Source organism: Balaenoptera physalus (genome assembly GCF_965194825.1).
Source record: "Balaenoptera physalus genome assembly, chromosome: 8".
Lineage (NCBI taxonomy): Eukaryota > Metazoa > Chordata > Mammalia > Artiodactyla > Balaenopteridae > Balaenoptera > Balaenoptera physalus.
This window is the reverse complement of record NC_138887.1, coordinates 99220796-99245161: the sequence shown is the minus strand read 5'-3', so window position 1 is coordinate 99245161 and position 24366 is coordinate 99220796. Positions and strand designations below refer to the sequence as shown.

The 24366-nt window shown below is 36.4% G+C and overlaps 1 protein-coding gene across 1 annotated transcript in view; it reads left to right on the top strand.

The window, feature by feature from the left end:
* GRM8 (glutamate metabotropic receptor 8) overlaps positions 1-24366 on the top strand; it is a 794802-nt gene that overhangs the window by 242949 nt on the left and 527487 nt on the right. The gene's annotated exons all lie outside the window — the stretch shown is intronic.

The following is a 24366-nucleotide window of genomic DNA, read 5'->3' as shown; positions in this document are numbered from 1 at the left end:
CTTGTTCTCTTCCTTTAATTACATCCTATACAGCAAGTGACTTTGAAACTCATACTGACTCAAAAAAATAGCTTTTGAATAATGAATGGACACATAAATCTTTTTATCCCTCCCCAAATCTGGCTTGCCATGTCGGAGGTAATGAGTGATTGATAAGCATTTGTTTTGTTTAAGATGTTTTATTTATTTATTTTTTTGATGTGGACCATTTTTAAAGTCTTTATTGAATTTGTTACAATACTGCTTCTGTTTCATGTTTTGGTTTTTGGCCCTGAGGCATGTGGGATATCTTAGCTCCCTGACCAGGGATCGAACCTGCACCCCCTGTGTTGGAAGGCGAAGTCTTAACCACTGGACCACCAAGGAAGTCCCGATAAGCATTTGTTGAATGAAGTTTTTGAATTACAAACTTTTTTTCTCTAAGGCATGTAGTCTTATAACTTTTGAGCTTGTACTGTACTGAAGAAGAAGCTATTAAAATGTTGTTGGATAAAGGTTTCGATGGGCCCACTTTAATAGAGGAGTCATTTAGAATTAACACAATGGTTTACAAGTAAATACTGGGAAAGAGATTGAAATTAATTTGTTCACCCAGGTAGATGGTTTTCTTCTTATAGTTTTGTTCATAATTTTTTAATGTATTTGTTTTTACATATATTTACTTCCTAACATCTAACCATTTTTACCACTTTCATGATTTTTGGACATACTTTCTTACCACCTGTACAGTTATTACTCCATATTTTCTTTAAATTGATTCACTTGGCAATCTAAATTTATTTAAAGAGAAAACTTTATATTAGTACTGTGAATAGAAAACCAGTATCCTCTGCTGAAAACAGAAGGCAGCTATAAAAATAAATACAATGTGATGAAAATGACGTTACTAAATTTTAGCCAGCTTCTGTTGGGAGAAAGACTGAGCCTGATTTAAATGTTTGAGGTTGTCAAACATTAGAGAAGAGTAAAAGACATACAAACACCAAACTGAGCCTTTTTATCTGGCCATGTTATAAGGGTTGAAAAAGAATCCAGAGAAGAATAACTTATCTCTACACTGAGTCAAATATAAACTTCAACCAAGAAAAAAAAAATCTAGATTTTTTTTTTATGATTCCAAATTAGTGGGGCTGTAATTTGTGAAATTTTAGGGCCCTATAGTTTTTGTGATAAAGTAAAACGTTCTCTTCATCTTAAACTTTGTTTAAAACATTTGATTTAACACATACAAAATTAAGACTATAATTTAGAGTGAAGCTTCCATTTTCCTTCCGTGAATTTATTTCCTGCCCTATGGGTCATATAAGCAATGTTTGGGTGTTCTATGAAGGTACCATATGCTGAGTCGGGTTTATACTTTTTATATCATTAACGTTTCATAGGGAATGTCATTCTAGATAGTGTTCATGAAGTTAAGATACATGCATGTGTAAACTTTATTAATACTTTAGTGTCTCATGGAACTAACTCAGCAGAGAATAGGTCTAGTTGATCAAAATTCCAAATTAATGTAGTCATAGATAATGAGTTTTAGTATGTAAGTTTTGAAATACTTCATTCTTTAGCGATTGCTTTGGGCTGGTTATCTCAACATTGATAAAGATCATTTCAGGTCATAACTGACACACAATCAGATTGACCCTCTTGATTGAAAGAATTGATTTTCTAACACGTAAAGTAATAGTCTATCAATTCAGTCAAACCCCTGGTGGTTGGTCACTTTAATCAAAGTCAAAATGATTTTGTGCAGAGATGGGAAAGAAAACTTGTAAGTTCTGCATCATTGGTTTCCCCTGTCAATTCGGGAAAAGCTATGTGGCTCAAAACTCAGCCTGGCAAATGTAAATAAGGAAGAAGGCAAATGAAAGATAGGCTTTAGAAATTTCAGTTGTGATGGTGACATGTGTTATGTAATTCTTTTTTTTTTTTTTAATTTTAGCAATTTCATGTATCTTTATTTATTTATTTTATTTATTTATGGCTGTGTTGGGTCTTCGTTTCTGTGTGAGGGCTTTCTCTAGTTGCGGCAAGTGGGGGCCACTCTTCATCGCAGTGCGCGGGCCTCTCATTATCGCGGCCTCTCTTGTTGCGGAGCACAGGCTCCAGACGCGCAGGCTCAGTAATTGTGGCCCACGGGCCTAGTTGCTCCGCGGCATGTGGGATCTTCCCAGACCAGGGCTTGAACCCATGTCCCCTGCATTGGCAGGCAGATTCTCAACCACTGCGCCACCAGGGAAGCCCCTGTAATACTTTCTAATGAGAGTTTCATAAGTGATTTATCCCACTGACATAGGTAGAAATATACTTGAAACACTGAAAAATCAAAGCAGTTGATTTTTAACTGCTTTTTCTGGATGAACAATGGATATATTCTTTATTTATGCTACATAGAAGGCAACTTAAAAATATATGGAAAACACTCTCATGACAAATGCTTGATGCTTTATAATAGCTGGGAACAGAGGCTGTTTTTAAAGTGGCCTTGGAATTTTTGAATATTGTTTTTGTAAATACTAATTGATTTAAAAATAATATTTAAATTAAATCAAGCAGAAATGCTTTTACAAACAAAAATAAGGTTTAGTAAATGTTTTACTTTTAATAGTCAATCTGAACAAACATTGAGAGATAAGATTTCAACATAAAACTAAATAGTTTTAAATAATTTAGAGAACATCACATACTTTTCACAAATGCATCACAGATAATTTAGTACCTATGTCCTGAAGCATGAGGAAGAATTTTAATAGTGCTGTATTTATAAAGACGAATTTGCTTTAAAGTGTGGATGGTTGAAATTTCGGCCCGTTTTTCTTCTCCTTTCACATTTTTTTGGTCCAAGCTTTTCTAAGATTTTCTAGAAGAATGCTGCTTTGAATCAGTCAGATGCAAGGTGGAGCAGGATGAAGGTTACAGTTAAAATTCTTCCTATGTATCATGTTAATAGTAAAAGGTTATACTCAGCCTTAGCTAGATATTTGGGCCCACATGAGGAATTCCAAAAAGAAGCCATTTACTCTTTGTTGCATACAATCAAATACATCCTTAAAACCTCTGCCTAAAAGTCAAAAATGGAGATAGCTGGTAGGGACCGTAACTCTTAGATTGACTTTCTTTCTTTTCTTGTCTTTCTTTGCTTCATTGTCTTTATACTTTCTGGTCAAATCCAAAGAAACAATTAATCCTGACAAGGACTGTGGGTGATCTTCAAAAACTGAGTGATTCCTATAAATTTTAAAAAATTTGACAAAGTGACTCCTTCAGGTATAAATACAACATTTTATGGCAATGTAGGAGCCTGGCAATGCTCTGAACATTCTTTGTTTAAACTGCAGAAGCTACTGGAAGTTAAGGACTTTAGCTTTGTTATAATGAATTCTCCGTTGGGACATCTTTGACTTCTGAGTCCTGTAATCTTGTTGAAGTTGCTTAAGCAATAGCTACGTGTATGGATTTATGTTAAGGAGGTACTTGATAACAAGTATTTTAAGACAGAGTTTCATTTGGCATCTTTATAAAAGCCATGAAAAAGCTTTTCTTAACTATAATTATAAGAAAATTATCTTGGCCTTGAACTTTCTAAGAATGCAGGAAGTTATTCTCCTTTATTAAGATGTTAATTCTTACCGTATCACCCTATGGTTGTCTGAAAGAATTCACTAGTGATAAAACATGGCTAGAAGTCAAAAGTTAATAGTAAAATTAATGAAAAAAGTTATTATTATAAAGCAAAGCAGAGTGATGGGGAGAATCAAGGATTCTTCCCTCAGGGGTAAAATGCTTTCTTATGGGAGGATTAACGTATTTTAAGAAATAGAGCATATAATGGTATTAGAAACTCTTATATTTTTACCACCTGTATTGAGATAAAATCTCTCCTATAGTCATGAGTGATCAATATATTCTCTATTTTTTTAAAAGTGTAAGTAGAAATTAAACAAAAATGCAACCCATTCTCATAAGTGAAAACAACTGCTATATCTACCATACAAACCCACAATTTGTATTAATTTCATGTACCAATAGTTCTGAGATTATCTGGGGGAAAATGATGATCCTGGAAAACAGGGAATGAAGAGTTTGCAGCTCTCCATCTTTGCTAGAGGGAGGAGTTGGAATTATTTCTCTCTGAGATAGAATTTTAGGGAAAGATGGGATTTACTTTATACCAAGGATCCCAGTGTCTACCCTACTCTAGGTGACACCCTTAGGCTGGCAGAATACCATGAAGGTCTCTTAATAAGAAAGAAGGAAAGACTCATCACTGGTGAGGCATCTCCACAATAAATTTGATTCCAGAGCTTCTTAAAGAACTAAGGTTATTGTATTAGTCAGGGTACTTCAGAGACACAGACAAATGGAATTTATCCATGTCTGTCTGTCTGTCATCTATCTATCTATCCATCTTGTAACAAGAGATTTGTTTAAAGGAATTGGCTCACAGGATGGTTATGGAGGCTGAGAAGTCCCAGGATCTGCAGTCTGAGGGCCTGAGAAGCATGAAAGTCCATGGTGTGAGTTCCAGCTCGAGTCTGAAGACCTGAACACCAGGAAAGCTGATGGTGTAAGTCAGCCTGGGTTTGAAGACAGGAGGAGACCCATGTCCCAGCTCAAGATTATCAGGCAGAGAGAGTGAATTCTCTTACTCAGACTTTTGCTCTCTCCAGGCCTTCAACACATCGGATGCGGCCCACCCACGTGGGGGTGGGCAATCTGCTTTACTTAGTCTATCAATTCAAATGTTAATCTCACTCAGAAACACCTGCATAGTCACACCCAGAATAATGTTCAACTAAATATCTGGGCTCCCTATAACCTATTCAGCTTGACACATATAATTAACCATCACAGTTATGCTTTAACACTTATTTAAAATTTTCATGAAGATTTTTAGCACCAAGAAGTTGCTGGAAGTCTCCATCAAAGGGAGGAATGGGGAGGCTGAATTGACAGGGCTTAGAAGCAGCTACGTTTGGGGCACTGCTGCATCTTTCCATGACGTGACTGAAATATGCCTGCTCTCATGGCGGAGAAGCTCTAGAGGTAACAGGGGCCCTGATGAGGGTTGTGTGTGCATGTAGACAGCGATCAGGCAGCATGAAGGTGCCGAACACCAGTGGGTGAGGGAGAAGGGACATTAGAAAATAGGACAGTGGTTCAAAAATTCTCAGGTCGAGCATTGCCTACATTGAAATTTCACCTGGTTTACTCTGTCCCCACATAGAAGACAGAGTAATTGTCCTTTAACACTGTCAGAAACCTGCCCTCCCCAAGCCAGCAGTGAGCTAAATCAGCCAGGTCGTTTCAGCAGGCCAAGGACATTCATTCATGTATTTATTCAGGAAGTATCTCTTGAAGACTTTCTGTGGAACCAATACTGGTTTTGGCAGGTGTGGGGATACAGCAGCAAATACAGCAGAGTCCCTACCTGAAGGGGTTACATTCTAGTGGAGAAGACATCTAATAAACATTGTAAAGTGTTATGAAGAAAAGAAAGCAGAATAAAAGAACATTGAGTTATGGGGAGGTGGGGTGGGGGGTGTCTTACATAGACTGGTCAGACAGAATCTCTTTGTAACAGTGAAGTTAGAGAGGATATCTGAATGACGTAAAGGGTCCATTTATGAGAAGATATTAGGGGAGAGAATTGTAGGAGACAGCATGTGTAAATGACCTGAGAGAGATGGATATTTTGTATGTTTTTGGAGGCAAGAAGACAGGTGTGGCTGGAATGGAGTGATCTGGAGATGAAGTCCAAGTGGTAGGTACAGGCCAGATTATGTGGAACCCTGTGAGCCATGTAAGGAGTTAAATTTCATCAAGAATCAATGGATTGATACCAATTATAGTTTTCAACAAGGGAATAATACAATCTAATCCCTGTTTTTAAAAGTTCAATTTGACTATTAAATGGAGAATAGATACAGGAAGGTAAGAATGGAAACAGGGAGATCAGTTATTAAGCACTGCAGTGGTCTAGGTGAGAAATGATGTAGTTTGGACAAAGGTGATAGCATTGGAAGTTGTGATAAATGTTGGACTTGGGATATTTTGAAAATGGAGACCACAGAATTTGCTGATGGTTTGGAGCAGGGTGGAGGGAAAGGGATAATTAAAATTATTTGATAATCAAAATTATGAGTAATCAATGATTACACTTAGATTTTTGTCATGGTGCTGGTAACTGAGATGGACATAACTGGGGGGAGGTTCAAAATTTGTGGAAGATAGAAATGAAGAGTTTTCCTTTGGCCATTAGTTTAAGAGTCTATTAGACCTCCTAGTGGAGATGTTGAACAGGAAGCAGTAGGACATCAAGAGTTGTGAGCTTAGGGCACAGGTAGGAGCCTGGAAATAGAATACAAAGGTTAGAATATGGAGTATGGGTACTATATAATATCTGTGTGGTCTGGTAATATTTAGCCTATTGGTAATTATATAATATCATGGAACTAGATGAGATTATCTAGGAAGAAGTAAATATAGAAGAAAAGAGAGCCAAGGACTGAACTCTGGAGAATGCTAACATTGAGAGAAGGAGGAGCCAGCAATGGAAACTGAGAAAAAATGCCAAAGAATTAAGAGGAAAACCAGTAAAGCATCCTTCACTGGAAGCCAAGTGAAGCATGTGTTTCAAGAACAAAGCTATTATCCATTAAGTTAACACTTTGGAGAGGTTGAGTAATTTGGAGACAGATGTGGCAAGATAGAAGTTGTTAATGACCTTGATTTGAGCAGCTCCGTGGGAGTGGTGGAGACAGAGCTTGATTGGAGTCGATTAAAGAGCAAATGGGAGCAAGTGGAGACACTGTTTCCCAGAGGAGAAGCAGAGAAATGGGCAGAAGCTGGAGGACATATACAGTCAAGGAAGTTTGGTTTATTTGTTTGCTTTCAAGGTGAGAGACTTTTTATAACATGTTTACATGCTGATGGAAATGATCCAGTTAAGAGAGGGAAAATGAGGAAGGAGCAGAAAAGGAGGGTAGAAGAATTTCATGTAACAAAATTTCTCAATAGGGGAGAAGGAATGGAATCCAGCACACTGTGGAGTGTTGGTTTAAATGGACCAAGGAGAGGTCATCCATTGTATCAGGAAGAAAGACAGAGTGGATGGGTCCAATGCAATTAGGTTGGATGATTCAGTGATAAGAAAATGAGGACTTTTTTTTCTGATTGCTTTTCATTTTTCAGTGAACTACAGATCAAGGTCATCAGCCCAGAGTGAGAGGCAGAGGGAGGGGGGAGTACTGAGGGTTTGAGGTGAGAGGAAAAAATACATAAAATAAATTTTTGGTAGAGTAGGAAAATGCATTTACTATGAAAGATAGAAGGATGCTGATGGGGTGTTTCTTGAGGTTTATGGTCGTAAATTTATTTTTTAAAAATGAATAGTTTTCTTAAAACTATTTCTTAAAAGTTTATATGAGATCAGGTAACTCAAGTGTGTGTTTTTCTCCAGGCACTTTCAGGTACTGGGGTGCAAGTGGGGAGCAGATAGGTTTTGGTTTTTGGTAGGTAGATAGGTTTTGATTTTCTCTCTTTCAGATACTTCAAATTAGAGACAGATAGGCAAAAATCACTGAGTAAAATTCTAATTTTAGAATTGGAAAGAGAGAGAGAAAGAGAGAACAAGACATATTCGAGTTACTAAAAACAGTGCCTGGCATAGTGGAGGAGAGGTTTCCAATGAGCCAGTTGCTAAAATTCTAAGTGAAATGCCAAGAGAGGGATTGGGAAGATAGTAGATAATTGTAAGAGACTCATTGCAAACAGAATTGTGCTTGGCAAAGTCTCTTAGATCTGCAACTTAGTGGAGATATATCTGGTTAAGATAGTTCACAGCCTGGCCTTAGTGAGTTTGAAACAATATCATCACCATGACTGTCAATTAGCTTACAATTTTTATTTTTTATTTTTAGTACTTCCACCATGCAAAGCCCTGCATTATCTGTAACGAAGAGAAAGCACAGTCCATGTCTTCGGGGAATTGACATTCTACCAGAGATCTGGTAGAAAAGATAATTCGATGTAGAAAATGATCCAGAATGGTTTTGTTGAGTAGTCTGTTTTAGTGGGAAAGCAACAGGCCCACTAAGTTGTTTCTGTGCTCTCCTAGAGTGGAATGTAAATATTTATGGAACACAGACTTCTTTTAATCAGTAGCACAGTTGGGTCTCTACAAATATGGAGTTCTCCTTCAGATACTTCAAATTAGAGACAGATATCAGGAAAAAATCACTGAGTGAAATTCTAATATATCAGGTATAAGCAGATATTCCCAAGAATTCACGTATATGATTTGTGATCAATACAAAATGAATGATTTTTCTCTCTTTCTCTTCCTCCTCTTCTTCTTCTTCCTCTTCTTTTTTGGTAAAGATTAGATAACAAGAAAAGAGATAAAATAGTATCTTGCAGATCCACAGTCTCTTTCCTTCCTCCCTCCCTCCCTCCCCCTTCCTTTCTTCCTTCCTTCCTTCCTATAATGAGTTTTGCTTTTGTTAAAGTAGCACAAGTTCATTGTAAATATAAAAAGAATAGAGGAAGGTACAAAGAAAAATGTGATTGCCCACCTCAAATTCTACCTCCCGGAAATAATCATTATAATTTTGACGATTAACATTCTAGAAATCTCTCTATGCTTATGCGTGTAGGTAGAATAATAGACAGCAAGAACTGATAACTAAGTTGTTGTTCTTCATCCTTGAAGTTAGGGGAAAATTTGTAGCCAAAGGTCTTTCTTGCAGATGATCATCACTTATCAATGTTTCTTGGAATTGCATGTGCCCTTTCAATATACAGATTTATTTTTTCCCTTAATTATCAAAGAAGCTTAGTTGCACTATATCTTTGAATACTTTCTCTGTTGCATTTATTGTGTTATCTACCTTTTCTACCTTCTACATATGTTACTTTTCTTATAATTCTGTTAGGTTTTGTATTTTTTCTCTGCCTTTACTTGATTTTCTCAAGTGTTTCCTCTAGTGAGTAATTTAATTTTCAGCCTTGTCTCTTCAGTTCTTTGATCCTACTAATGTGTTTGTTATTTTATTAATTTAATTTATAATGACCATCAATTTCTTTCCTTACTTGTGCAATCCCTTTTTCTAAATCTTATTTTGTAGTTCCATCATCTGGTTTTGAACTTGTTTAATTGAATTCATATTCAAATAATTTATTTTGTAGATTAAAGCACTCACAACGAATTTTCTTTAAAATCTTTCTTAAAAGTTAAGAGCCACTAATAAAAAGAGATGCTCTTATCGTTACAATTGTTGATTGGATTCACCTAGTTTGAATACCTTTTCTTAATAATGAAAGTGGTTTTAAAGTCCTTGAAAGGAATTACTGAGAATGGGAGGCCACACCCTGCAAAATAAACTGTTTAAACTGAAACAAATAGTTCGTTAGCTTATATAAAGAAAAATCTATAAATAAATTACATATAAGCATGACTACATATTGTTCGGGGGTTAATTGTCAGCTTGACTCATTAAGGTGTTCGTGAACCCTTAACCATGAGAGGCTAGGAGCGTCTCTGGCTAGTTGTGATTGATCCTCTCCTGTTGTCATCCTAGTTCCCTTCCATTTACTGATCGTCTTCTGCATCGCATGTTGACCCAAGTGAGCTCATGTTGGACTGGTCATTATCAAGACCAAAACCAGGCATAGTCGTAGAAATGTTTCAGTCTGTCTACCTTTGTTCAAAGTTAGACTTTGACATATTGCTTCTCCGTGAACTCAATTTCTGTAGTTTAGTTATCTGTTCTATTCGACACGACATGGTTACACATAATATGGATTGCTCCCAAGAGGTGCAGCACTCTTCCAATGCACAAGTTGCAAAATTTCTTGGCACAAAACGTCTTCCCTTTCTTCCACTGTTGTAGAGACGTTTTATAGACTTTCTGCCTGTGGATGAGAAGGGACTCATTCCCCATCTGCATACCACCTGTAAGAGTTCACACCTTTTCTCAGAAGAAATTTAATCGATAGCAGCAAGCTATTTCATGTCTTTTTAAGCAATCCATGTTGCCATTCTCTAAGAGTTAAGTATAAAGATTCTTTATGGGCTGTTTTCCTAGGATGTTATTATTTATAGAATCAGTGCCATTTGTATTTAAAATTTGTTTAACAGAGGCAAAGTCAACAATCAAATATATATTTCCCCATGCAAAAATAATCATGTTGTATCTTCATGAGGGACTATTTGAAGAAAGTATATAGTGACTAAATTGACTTTGATTATGTATTTTGGTTATTATCTAGCCTGTCAACTCACTCCAACCTAATTGGAGGAATAAAAAGTCGTGTCTGTGGCAAAGCAATGAAACAGTGAACCCATTAAAGCAGTGTTTCTTAAACTATGTTTGAAGACTACACTAGAGTCATCAGGGAGATGTTAAAATGCATATCTTTGGACCCTAATTCCAGGCCCATCATAGGCCTCTGAGGATTTGGTTAAGATCATGAAGTGTTTGAGAACCATATTATTAGTATTGATATTAGTATTAGAAGTTGCCTGTATGATCATCAGTGAAAATGAACTTTATTAAGAAATTTAGAAAACAGGATGAATTTTTATCTGTGCAAAGAAAATATAAACCACCACTTTAGTTATGCTTTCAATGTTTTAAAATCATTTCTGGGCTATCTTGAAGGTGGGGAATTGAGAATTAGTGGGCTGTCCTGGTTAGGGAAGCAATGGAAGTGACAAAAATGCACAAACATCTAATCATTCACAGATAAAAAATGCTTTATTATTAAAGCATATACCTTCTGGAGAGCTGGCCATAGCAAAGGTTTCCTGAGTCCTGTCTCAAGTACCCACTGCCAAGAGCAGTTGTCTTCTTCTAGGAGGAAGATGCCCCACAGTCTTTCTCCTGGCTCTCGAGCTGTTGACCTGGGATATGTACACTGCTGGTGGAAAAGAATGTGGACCTTTCCTAGCTGGGCGCGAGGGAGAGCTTGCCCCTGATTCTGCCAGTGACTCAGGAGTCTGTTTATTCTCAAATTGAATTTACACCCACACTTTAGCTTACCTGTGTGTGAGCTTGGCTGTATTGCTCTGACAATCCATTTCATCACAGCCTCAGCAAGTACATGATGTGATTCAGTAATGGGTGCAGGTATTTATTTCCGTTTTTTACACCTTTATCAAAGTATAATTTACATGCAATAAAATGCACCCATTCTCAGTATAAAGTTCAATGAGTTTTGACAGATGTATGCATCTATGTAATCACCATCACAATCAAGATATAGAACATTTCTATCATCCAAAAACGTTCCCTCATGCCACTTTGCAGTCACCCCTCTCTCCTACCAGCCACAATCCTGGGCAAACACTGATCTGTTTTCTGTCATTTTTGCATAGTTTTGCTTTACTGGAATTCCAGATAAATGGAATGATATGGTATGCATATCTTCTTTAGCTCAGTGAAATGTTTTTGAAATTTATCCATGTCATTACATGTAACAATAGTAAAATAGTCTATTTCTTTTTAATGTTAAATAGTAGTCCATTGAATGGATGTACCACAATTTGGTTATCCATTCACTTATTGATGGATAGTTGGCTTGTTTTCCAGTTTTTGGGCTACTATGAATAAATCTGCTAGGGATATTCTTGTAAGGTAGGCATATAATTTAATCAGTTTGGGGATGGTTGGGTCGTATGACAGATGTATGTTGAACTTTATACAAATCTGCCAAACTGCTTTACAAGTAGTTATACCACTTTACTGTTCCACCAGGATTGCATGAGATTTCCATTTGCTCCAGTCTTTTAATTTTTAGCCATTCTAATGGATTTGTGATGGTATCTTAATGTGGTTTAAATTTGCATTTTTCTTTTGACTAATGTAGTTATGCATTTTTTGATGTATTTAGAGGCCATTTGTATATCTTCTTTTGTAAAGTGTTCAAACCTTTTGAAAATTTTTTAAAATGGGATTTTGTTGTCTTGTTATTAAGTTCTGAATACAAGTCCTTTGTCAGATATACCTGCACACACAATTCATATATATATATATATATATATATGAATTCATATATATACATATACACACATTCATATATATACACATATATACATACATATGAATGTGTATGTACATTCACATATATATGCTCATATATACACAAATATATGTGTATATGTATATGTGTGTATATATATACACATATATATAAACATTTCATCCCAGTTCCTCCCATTTTGGTGCTTAACTTTTTATTTTCTTAATGGAGTCTGTGAAGATCAGATTTTAAGTTTGGTGAAATTCAATTGATTAATGTCAGGTTTTTGCAAAGTTTTCTCCTTTTGGAAGATTTATAGTTTTGGTTTTTACATTTAGGTCTATGATCCAGTTTGAGTTAATTTGGTGTATAATCTGAGGAAAGGTCAAAGTTCATTTATTCATGTGCATATCCAGATGTTCTCCACCATTCATTGAAAATACTACTCTCTGTATTGAATTACCATGGTACTTTGTCAAAAATTAATTGATTGTATATGAATCTATTTCCAGACTCAGTGGAGGAGACTCTGTTCTCCTCCATTGATCTGTATATCTACCCTTTACCAATAGTACACTATCTTGATTATTGTAGCATTATAGTGAGTCTTCAGATCAGGTAATGTAAGTCCTCCAACTTAGTTATTCTTTTCAAAATGATTTTGACTATTCTAGGTCCTTCACATAGTCATGTATATTTTACAATCCACTTGTTTTCTACAAAAAAAGCTTCCTAGGATTTTTTTTGTAAATAATTTTCTTTATTGTAATAATACATATATAACATAAAGTTTGACATTTTAACCATTTTAAGGTATACAATTCAATGACATTAATTACATTCATGATATTATGCAACCATTGCCACTACTTCTGAAATTTTCCATGATCCCAAAAAGAAACTCTGTACCCATTAAGGAGTAACACTCAATACTCCCCAGCCCCTGGTAATCTCTAATCTACTTTCTGCCTCTATGAATTTGTCTATTCTAGGCATCACATATAAATGGAATCATATAGTATTTGTTCTTTTGTGACTGACTTATTTCACTTAACATAATGTTTTCAAGATTCATTCATATTGTAGCATGCATCAGAACTGCATTCCTTTTTATGGCCGAATAATATTCCATTGTATGTATGTACCAAAAACATCTTACTGAGCAAAAGAAGACATGCATACTATATCATTCCATTTATCCAGAATTCCAGAACAAGCAAAACTATTCAAAAATGACAGAAAAATTTATCCATGTCATTGCATGTAACAATAGTAAAATACTCTATTTCGTTTTAATGTTAAGTAGTAGTCTACTGAATGGATGTATCACAATTTGGTTATATATTCACTTATTGATGGATAGTTGGCTTGTTTTCCAGTTTTCTGGCTATTATGAGTAAATCTGCTATGGACATTCTTGTAGGGTAGGTATATAATTTAATCAGTCTTGGGATGGTTGGGTCATATGACAGATGTATGTTGAACTTTATAAAAATCTACTGTAGTAAACACTGACATGCAAGTATGTTTGAGTACCTGTTTTCAATTATTTTAGCTATATATCTAGGAGTGGAATTGCTGGGCCATATGGGCCTGCTGTGCTTTCAATTGAGATTGTGCTGAATTTGTAGAACAATTTGGAGTGAATTGATATCTTAATCTTAACAATGTTAAGTCAGCTGACCCATGAACATGGTATATCTCTGTCATAGTGTGGGCTGGCTTAACCAAATACCATAGACTGAGTGGCTTAGAAAACAGAATTTTATTTTCTTACAGTTCTGTAGGCTGGGAAGTCCAACATCAAATCAGTAAAGTAGATTTAATGCTGACGCTTCTTTTTTCTTGACTTGTAGGCAGCTGCCATCTTACTGTGTGCTTGCATGATCTCTTGTGTGCAGAGAGAGAGAAACAAACTCTCTTATGTCCCTTCTGTAAGGGCACTAATTTCATCATAAGGACTTCACCCTCATTATCTCATCTAAACCCAATTACCTCCCCAAGGTCCCATTACCAAATTCCATTACATTGGGAATCAGGACTCCAACATATGAATTTAAGTGGAGGTGCACCTCAACAACTTCCTTATTTAAGACTTTAACTTTTCTCAGTAATATTTTGTAGTTTTAAGTATACTACTTGTGCACACATTTTGTTAAATTTATTTCTTAGTATTTCATGGTTTTTTGATGCTATTGCAAATGTATATTTGTTTCATTTCCAATTCTCTGTTGTTTATATAGAGAAATACAAGTGATTTTTGTTACTGATCTTGTATCCTGCAACCTTGCTTAGTTCTAGTGGCTTTCTTTTTTTTTTTTTTTTTTTTTTCGGTAGATTCTTAAGATTTTCTACATGCCCGATACCCAAACAGGTTGTCTGTGAATAAAGATAGTTTTGCTTTTTCTTTTCCTATCTGTATGCCTGGTATTTCCTCTCCCTCTGCCCTTGCTTTATTGCACTGGCTGGAACCTTCTGTGTAAGGTACAATGGCACTGATGTGGGTAAACATCCTTGCCTTGTCTGCAGTCATATGGAGAGGACATGCAATCTTTTACCATTAAGTATGATATGAGCTGTAGGAAATTTAATTCCATTTTAATATTTGTAACTAATATGATCAGTTTATTGGCTACACAGGCTTTTGCCTTATCCAGATTCTGTAGTCAGTGATGATGGTAGCTTCAGGCCCTTTAATTGTGTTTCAATTAGAGCAATGCTTATTTATCTATGTTACATATGATAGCTGCTGCATAACATTTTATTTTCCAGATTCCATGGCTAAAAATAATTTTAAAATTACTGGCATAATGTCATGCTATTGACTTTTATTGACGTTCAAAGCAGCTACTGAACCCTATTGACAAAAATACTATGTATTATTATGAAACTTGATTTTCCTTGAGGAAGGGCCCATAAGATAAATTCCTAATGAAATTTAGTACCAAGACCACACTTGGAATTAGTATATAAAAGTATTACAGATCTGCTCTATATAGTCATGAGAAATTGCTTAATCAACTATATTTCCATTTTCCCCTTAGTCTCATGGAAGCTCAGAGTTAAATTTTGTGCATAATCACATCAATGATGGTTTTTATATTTGCATCCACTTTTCCAGTGCCTTGGTATGTTTTGATTTATTTTCATCTTAATCTATTTGTGTCTATTGTTGCAGGTCAATTGAAATCCTATTAGAAAGGGTTTAGAAGTATAAATAATTATCTCTTTTTAAATTAATAAAAAAGCTACTTCATAAAAGGACCTACCATTTAAATATTTAATTGGAATAATATCTACCTTTAAGTAGCTTAATGGAAAGCTATAAATGGAAAGTCTCTAGGCTTAGGAACACTATCTTTTATTAGCCTTGCGAGATAAGCTTCCAAAGAGAAACATTGGGAATGATGATCTCGTTGAAGTAAAACTGAAATGCTTGTGATTAAAAAAAGGAAAACAAAACCCAGAGACCTGTTGTTTTCTTCAGTGATCCAAGAGAAATGGTTGAATACCCTGAAAATAACCTAATAAATGAAACACTAAAGATTCACAATGACTCAGGTTTCTGGGTGAGGTGGTAAAAGAAAGTTGGGGGTGCCTGGACCAAGATGGCAGAGTAGAAGGACGTGCTCTTACTCCCTCTGTGAGAACACCAGAATCACAGCTAGCTGCTGGACAATCATCGACAGGAAGACACTGGAACTCACCAAAAAAGATACCCCACATCAAAAGACAAAGGAGAAGCCACAAGGAGATAGTAGGAGGGGCGCAATCACAGTAAAATCAAATCCCATAACTGCTGGGTGGGTGACTCACAGACTGGAGAACACTTATACCACAGAAGTCCACCCACTGGAATGAAGGTTCTGAGCCCCACATCAGGCTTCCCAACCTGGGGGTCCAGCAACGGGAGGAGGAATTCCTAGAGAATCAGACTTTGAAGGCTAGTGGGATTTCATTGCAGGACTTCAACAGGACTGGGGGAAACAGAGACTCCACTCTTGGAGGACACACACAAAGTAGTGTGCACATCTGGAGCCAGGGGAAGGAGCAGTGACCCCAGGGGAGACTGAACCAGACCTACCTGCTAGTGTTGGAGGGTCTCCTGCAGAGGCAGGGGGTGGCTATTGCTCACCGTGGGGACAAGGACACTAACAGCAGAAGTTCTGGGAAGTACTCCTTGTCATGAGCCCTTCCGGAGTCTGCCATTAGCCCCAACAAAGAGCCCAGGTAGGCTCCAGTGTTGGGTTGCTTCAGGGCAAACAACCAACAGGGAGGGAACCCAGCCCCACCCATCAGCAGTCAAGCAGATTAAAGTTTTACTGAGCTCTGCCCACCAGAGCAACAGTCAACTCTACCCACCACCAGTCTCTCCCATCAGGAAACTTGCACAAGCCTCTTAGATAGCCTCATCCACCAAAGGGCAGACAGCAGAAGCAAGAAGAACTACAATCCTGCAGCCTGTGGAACAAACACTACATTCACAGAAAGATAGACAAGATGAAAAGGCAGAGGGCTATGTACCAGATGAAGGAACAAGATAAAACCCCAGAAAAACAACTAAATGAAGTGGAGATAGGCAACCTTCCAGAAAAAGAATTCAGAATAATGATAGTGAAGATGATCCAGGACCTCGGAAAAAGAATGGAGGCAAAGATCGAGAAGATGCAAGAAATGTTTAACAAAGACCTAGAAGAATTAAAGAACAAACAAACAGATATGAACAATACAATAACTGAAATGAAAACTACACTAGAAGGAATCAGTAGCAGAATAACTGAGGCAGAAGAACGAATAAGTGACCTGGAAGACAGAATGGTGGAATTCACTGCTGTGGAACAGAATAAAGAAAAAAGAATGAAAAGAAATGAAGACAGCCTAAGAGACCTCTGGGACAACATTAAACGCAACAACATTCGCATTATAGGGGTCCCAGAAGGAGAAGAGAGAGAGAAAGGACCAGAGAAAATATTTGAAGAGATTATAGTTGAAAACTTCCCTAAAATGGGAAAAGAAATAGCCACCCAAGTCCAGGAAGCACAGAGAGTCCCATACAGGATAAACCCAATGAGAAACACTCCGAGACACATAATAATCAAATTGGCAAAAATTAAAGACAAAGAAAAATTATTGAAAGCAGCAAGGGAAAAACGACAAATAACATACAAGGGAACTCCCATAAGGTTAACAGCTGATTTCTCAGCAGAAACTCTACAAGCCAGAAGGGAGTGGCATGATATACTTAAAGTGATGAAAGGGAAGAACCTACAACCAAGATTACTCTACCTGGCAAGGATCTAGTTCAGATTTGATTGAGAAATCAAAAGCTTTACAGACAAGCAAAAGCTAAGAGAATTCAGCACCACCAAACCAGCTCTACAATGAATGCTAAAGGAACTTCTCTAAGTGGGAAACACAAGAGAAGAAAAGGACCTACAAAAACAAACCCAAAACAATTAAGAAAATGGTAATAAGAACATACATATCGATAATTACCTTAAACATAAATGGATTAAATGCTCCAACCAAAAGACACAGGCTTGCTGAATGGGTACAAAAACAAGACCCATATATATGCTGTCTACAAGAGACCCACTTCAGACCTAGGGACACATACAGACTGAAAGTGAGAGTATGGAAAAAGATATTCCATGCAAATGGAAATCAAAAGAAAGCTGGAGTAGCAGTACTCATATCAGATAAAATAGACTTCAAAATAAAGAATGTTACAAGAGACAAGGAAGGACACTACATAATGATCAAGGGATCAATCCAAGAAGAAGATATAACAATTATAAATATATATGCACCCAACATAGGAGCACCTCAATACATAAGGCAACTGCTAACAGCTATAAAAGAGGAAATTGACAGTAACACAGTAATAGTGGGGGACTTTAACACCTCACTTACACCAACGGGCAGATCATCCAAACAGAAAATCAATAAGGAAACACAAGCTTTAAATGACACAATAGACCAGACAGATTTAACTGATATTTATAGGACATTCCATCCAAAAACAACAGAACACACTTTTTTCTCAAGTGTGCACGGAACATTCTCCAGGAGAGATCACATCTTGGGTCACAAATCCAGCCTCAGTAAATTTAAGAGAATTGAAATCATATCAAGCATCTTTTCTGACCACAACGCTATGAGATTAGAAATCCATTACAGGGAAAAAACGTAAAAAACATGAACACATGGAGGCTAAACAATACGTTACTAAATAACCAAGAGATCACTGAAGAAATCAAAGAGGAAATTAAAAAATACCTAGAGACAAATGACAATGAGAACACGATGATCCAAAACCTATGGGATGCAGCAAAAGCAGTTCTAAGAGGGAAGTTTATAGCTATACAAGCCTACCTCAAGAAACAAGAAAAATCTCAAATAAACAATCTAACCTTACACCTAAAGGAACTAGAGAAAGAAGAACAAATAAAACCCAAAGATTGCAGAAGGAAAGAAATCATAAAGATCAGAGCAGAAATAAATGAAATAGAAACAAAGAAAAAAGTAGCAAAGATCAATAAAACTAAAAGCTGGTTCTTTGAGAAGATAAACGAAATTGATAAACACTTAGCCAGACTCATCAAGAAAAAGAGGGAGAGGACTCAGATCAATAAAAGTAGAAATGAAAAAGGAGAATTTACAACAGACACTGCAGAAATACAAGGCATCCTAAGAGACTACTACCAGCAACTCTATGCCAATAAAATGGACAACCTGGAAGAAATGGACAAATTCTTAGAAAGGTATAACCTTCCAAGACTGAGCCAGGAAGAAATAGAAAATATGAACAGACCAATCACAAGTAATGAAATTGAAACTGTGATTAAAAATCTTCCAACAAACAAAAGTCCAGGACCAGATGGCTTCACAAGTGAATGCTATCAAATATTTAGAGAAGAGCTAACACCTATCTTTCTCAAACTCTTCCAAAATATTGCGGAGGGAGGAACACTCCCAAACTCATTCTACGAGGCCACCATCACCCTGATACCAAAACCAGACAAAGATACTACAAAACAAGAAAATTACAGACCAAGATCACTGATGAATATAGATGCCAAAATCCTCAAGAAAATACTAGCAAACAGAATCCAACAACACATTAAAAGGATCATACACCACGATCAAGTGGGATTTATCCCAGGGATGCAAGGATTCTTCAATATACGTAAATCAATCAATGTGATACACCATATTAACAAACTGAAGAGTAAAAACCATATGATAATCTCAATAGATGCAGAAAAAGCTTTTGACAAAATTCAACACCAGTTTATGATAAAAACGCTCCAGAAAGTGGGCATAGAGGGAACCTACCTCAACATAAGAAAGGCCATATACGACAAACCCACAGCAAACATCATTCTCAATGGTGAAAAACTGAAAGCATTTCCTCTAAGATCAGGAACGAGACAAGGATGTCCACTCTCACCACTGTTATTCAACATAACAGTTTTGGAAGTCATAGCCACGGCAATCAGAGAAGAAAAAGAAATAAAAGGAATACAAATTGGAAAAGAAGAAGTAAAACTGTCACTGTTTGCCAATGACATGATACTATACATAGAAAATCCTAAAGATGCCACCAGAAAACTACTAGAGCTAATCAGTGAATCTGGTAAAGTAGCAGGATACAAAATTAATGCACACAAATCTCTTGCATTCCTATACACTAATGATGAAAAATCTGAAAGAGAAATTAAGGAAACACTCCCATTTACCATTGCAACAAAAAGAATAAAATACCTAGGAATAAAGCTACCTAGGGAGACAAAAGACCTGTATGCAGAAAACTATAAGACAGTGATGAAAGAAATTAAAGATGATACCAACAGATGGAGAGATATACCATGTTCTTGGATTGGAGGAATCAATATTGTGAAAATGAGTATACTACCCAAAGCAATCTACAGATTCAATGCAATCCCTATCAAATTACCAATGGCATTTTTTATGGAACCAGAACAAAAAGTCTTAAAATTTGTATGGAGACACAAAAGACCCCGAATAGCCAAAGCAGTCTTGAGGGAAAAACACGGACCTGGAGGAATCAGGCTCCCTGACTTCAGACTATACTACAAAGCTACAGTAATCAAGACAATATGGTACTGGCACCAAAACAGAAACATAGATCAATGGAATAGGATAGAAAGCCCAGAGATAAACTCATGCACCTATGGTCAACTAATCTATGACAAAGGAGGCAAAGATATACAATGAAGAAAAGACAGTCTCTTCGATAAGTGGTGCTGGGAAAACTGGACAGCTACATGTAAAAGAATGAAATTAGAATACTCCCTAACACCATACACAAAAATAAATTCAAAATGGATTCGAGACCTAAATGTAAGACTGGACACTATAAAACTCTTAGAGGAAAACATAGGAAGAACACTCTTTGACATAAATCACAGCAAGATCTTTTTTGATCCACCTCGTAGAGTAATGGAAATAAAAACAAAAATAAACAAATGGGACCTAATGAAACTTCAAAGCTTTTGCACAGCAAAGGAAACCATAAACAAGATGAAAAGACAACCCTCAGAATGGGAGAAAATATTTGCAAACGAATCAACGGATAAAGGATTAATCTCCAAAATATATAAACAGCTCATGCAGCTCAATATCTAAAAAACAAACAACCTTATCCAAAAATGGGCAGAAGACCTAAACAGACATTTCTCCAAAGAAGACATACAGATGGCTAAGAAGCACATGAAAGGCTGCTCAACATCACTAATTATTAGAGAAATGCAAATCAAAACTACAATGACGTATCACCTCACACCAGTTAGAATGGGCATCATCAGAAAATCTACAAACAACAAATGCTGGAGAGGGTGTGGAGAAAAGGGAACCCTCTTGCACTGTTGGTGGGAATGTAAATTGATACAGCCACTATGGAGAACAGTATGGAGGTTCCTTAAAAAACTAAAAATAGAATTACCATATGATCCAGCAATCCCACTACTGGGCATATACCCAGAGAAAACCATAATTCAAAAAGACACACGCACCCGAATGTTCATTGCAGCACTATTTACAATAGCCAGGTCATGGAAGCAACCTAAATGCCCATCGACAGACGAATGGATAAAGAAGTTGTGGTACATATATACAATGGAATATTACTCAGCCATTAAAAGGAACGAAATTGGGTCATTTGTTGAGATGTGGATGGATCTAGAGACTGTCATACAGAGTGAAGTAAGTCAGAAAGAGAAAAAGAAATATCACATATTAACGCATATATGTGGAATCTAAAAAAATGGTACAGATGTACCGGTTTGCAGGGCAGAAATTGAGACACAGATGTAGAGAACAAACGTATGGACACCAAGGGGGGAAAGCTGCGGGGGGGTGGGGTGGTGGTGTGATGAATTGGGCGATTGGGATTGACATGTTTACACTGATGTGTATAAAATTGATGACTAATAAGAACCTGCTGTATAAAAAAATCAGTAAAATAAAATTCAAAAATTCAAGAAAAAAAAAAAACGTTGAGGGTCACTGTGAGCCATTTCAGTCTATCCTTATGCTTGAGGAAATAGTTTAATTTTCTGTGACAATAACCAGAACAAAAACATTTAAATCATAGTAATTATAGTACCACCTAATGTAATCACACATGAGTGTATTAATGCTAATTGTAGATGTCTTGACCTAAAAGATATAGAGAGTGAGAATTATTTTATAAAACATTGAATTCTCTATCACCCTAAATATTTAATTTTTTTATATGCAATTTTTTGGGAAAAAAGACACAACATTTACTTTAAAAACATTCCTGTATCTTTATATTTTAATATTAGTATGTACCTTTAACATTTGAGAGTAATATTAAAGTTCTTCTAATTACTTTACGTGGATTTTTTCATATTTCTCACAATAATTCACAAAAATTTTCTAATGGCAATTACACTTATGTCCATTTCACAGATGAGAAACTGAACTTAGAGACGTTTAGTAATTTGCCCGAAGTCACAGTTAGTAAAAGGCAAAATCAGGATTTAAACCATAACTGTCTTAATCAGTGTCTCAGTTGGAAGGCATTTGGCTGTAGCAGTGGCTTACACAAGCAAAATGTCTTTTCCTCACATCGAGTGTTCTGAAAGAAGGAGATTACGTGCATTGGTTTGCTTGCATTGTTCAATAATGCTATTTTATCATCGGTTTCACTGTTCTCAACAAGTTGGTTTTTCGTTTTCACATTTTTTTGCTTCATGGTTGCAAAATGCACAATGCAGGCCCAGACATCATATGTCCAAGACAGGAAGAATGGGGAAGTGGCAGTGCCAGCCAGAATTGTGTCACATGGGCATCCCCGGCTGCAAGAGAAGCAGGGAAAGTAAGCAGAAAGTGACTGGGGCCCGGGAATTGCTCTTTGGTTGGCCAAAGAGTGCCTGACACAATAAATATTTCATGATGTCGTTGCTGTCAGGTTGTAGTGGAATTTGATTATGTGTAAGTTTTAAAAGTGGTGATTAATAGAGGGAGAGTGAAAGAGAATATTTCACTTCTCTTAGAAGTTTTCATTCAATTTTCCATCAGAGAGTTTTGGGATACTTTTCTCTGCCACCTCCTCGCCCCATTTTTGCAGTACTCTATTATCTTTCCCCAACATGCCCCTGGAGTGGATACAGTCATGTGTATCCTGTCAGGGTGTGAGGATGGCAAGAAAGAGGGACGGGAACCTGGACCCTGCTCTAGCTTACTGTTTAGTTGGGAGATAAGGTAAACATTCATTATAGTAGAAAGGGTACAGGACACCATGATGAGAGGTGCACATTTCACATTATAATATTATCAACGTTATGAAAAGGAGATAAGCTTGAATAATCATGCACTGTTAAGAGAATTTAAGCTGGTAACCAAGAAGCAGAGTTATAATTTATTATTTTGTTAACTTCTAACTTGATAATTAGAGTACCCCAAAAGATAACAAAAAAGTAAAAAACCAAAACCCCAAATAAAACGGTATCAGGGATGAAAAGTTAAGAGAATTAAGGAAAACTCACTGAAATGAACAGCTGTTAGTAAAGTTATAGCTTGTCCTGGTTAATTAATCTAGTTAGTTTCAAATCATTTTGCTTTAAGAGCCTCAGTATGTTCTCTGCATCTAGGTAGGGTTAATATTATAAGGGTAATGACCAAGTGACCATCTTAATGTCTGGTACCTCTGGAAATTTTTATTAATGGGATATAGTTTTATAGGCTTGAAAGAGGTTATGTGGGGTCATTTATTAAAAAAATCATATATCAATGTCTGGTCTGTGCTGGGAAATACATCCAGCCCCAGAGCCACAGAAATCACAATTCTTATACTCAGGAGCTTGTGGTCCAGGGGGCCTGGTCTTCCAATGCCCATTCAGCTCTCTTATTTTATGGACCTACAGCCAACCCGATCTAAATGCCAAAGCCAATTTGACTATTTCAGTGAACTGAGTGATCAAATTAGGCAAAAATGCAAAATGGACAGTTAATCAGAACAATCCAACTACATGTGTAAGCTGACACATACCTACATATGTTCCTGCCATTCAAGATAAAATGTAGATTTATTTACGTCCGTTAAAATTCTGCTTTCTTCCCATGAATATGAAGAACTCACTATCTACTGTTGTTAAATATGACAAAATATCTGGAAATTACTAACTCAATTTAAAAATATGGTTTTATTGGCAGAAAAATGATTCATATAAGTACACTCAATAGAGTGCCTAGCACTAATAGGTACATAATTAACAATTTGACGAGTGAATGTTGCTGGATGAAAGCAAATAAATCACCATTTCTCTGCAGAACTTTATTTTCTAAGAGTTAGTAGGACTCTTCTAACAAATCCTTACACTTATAAAGAAATAGACATTTTAGAAAAGTTATGGTTTGTGTTGGTTAATAAGTCTAGTTAGGTTCAAATTATTGTGCCTTAAGAGCTTCTATAGCAATTTTCCTGGGAATGCTTAAAGTGATATGTGAAAGTCTTCTCCTGGTGTATCTAAATCCTCTGTTAAACTGACAAGTTGTTTTGATGTCCTTTGCACAAAATGACATAACGTCATTTCTTGTGCAGAACAATGTGCTGGCTGGCAATTGTTTGCTTGCTGCAAGGTTTTGATGGAAGTGTTTTGTTATAGTAGCTTGGTATATATTCCTCGGCTTTCAGCTTGAAAAGCTCAGTGCCGCTGGGCTGCCACTTCTTCACATGAGGGACTCTAGTGTCTTTCAATTCGAAGCCCCCAAGTTTTGAAAGCTCTATGCCAAGAGGAAAGTGGACCATTCATTTACCTGTTTTTCTGCAGTATCATTTCCTTCAAATCCCAA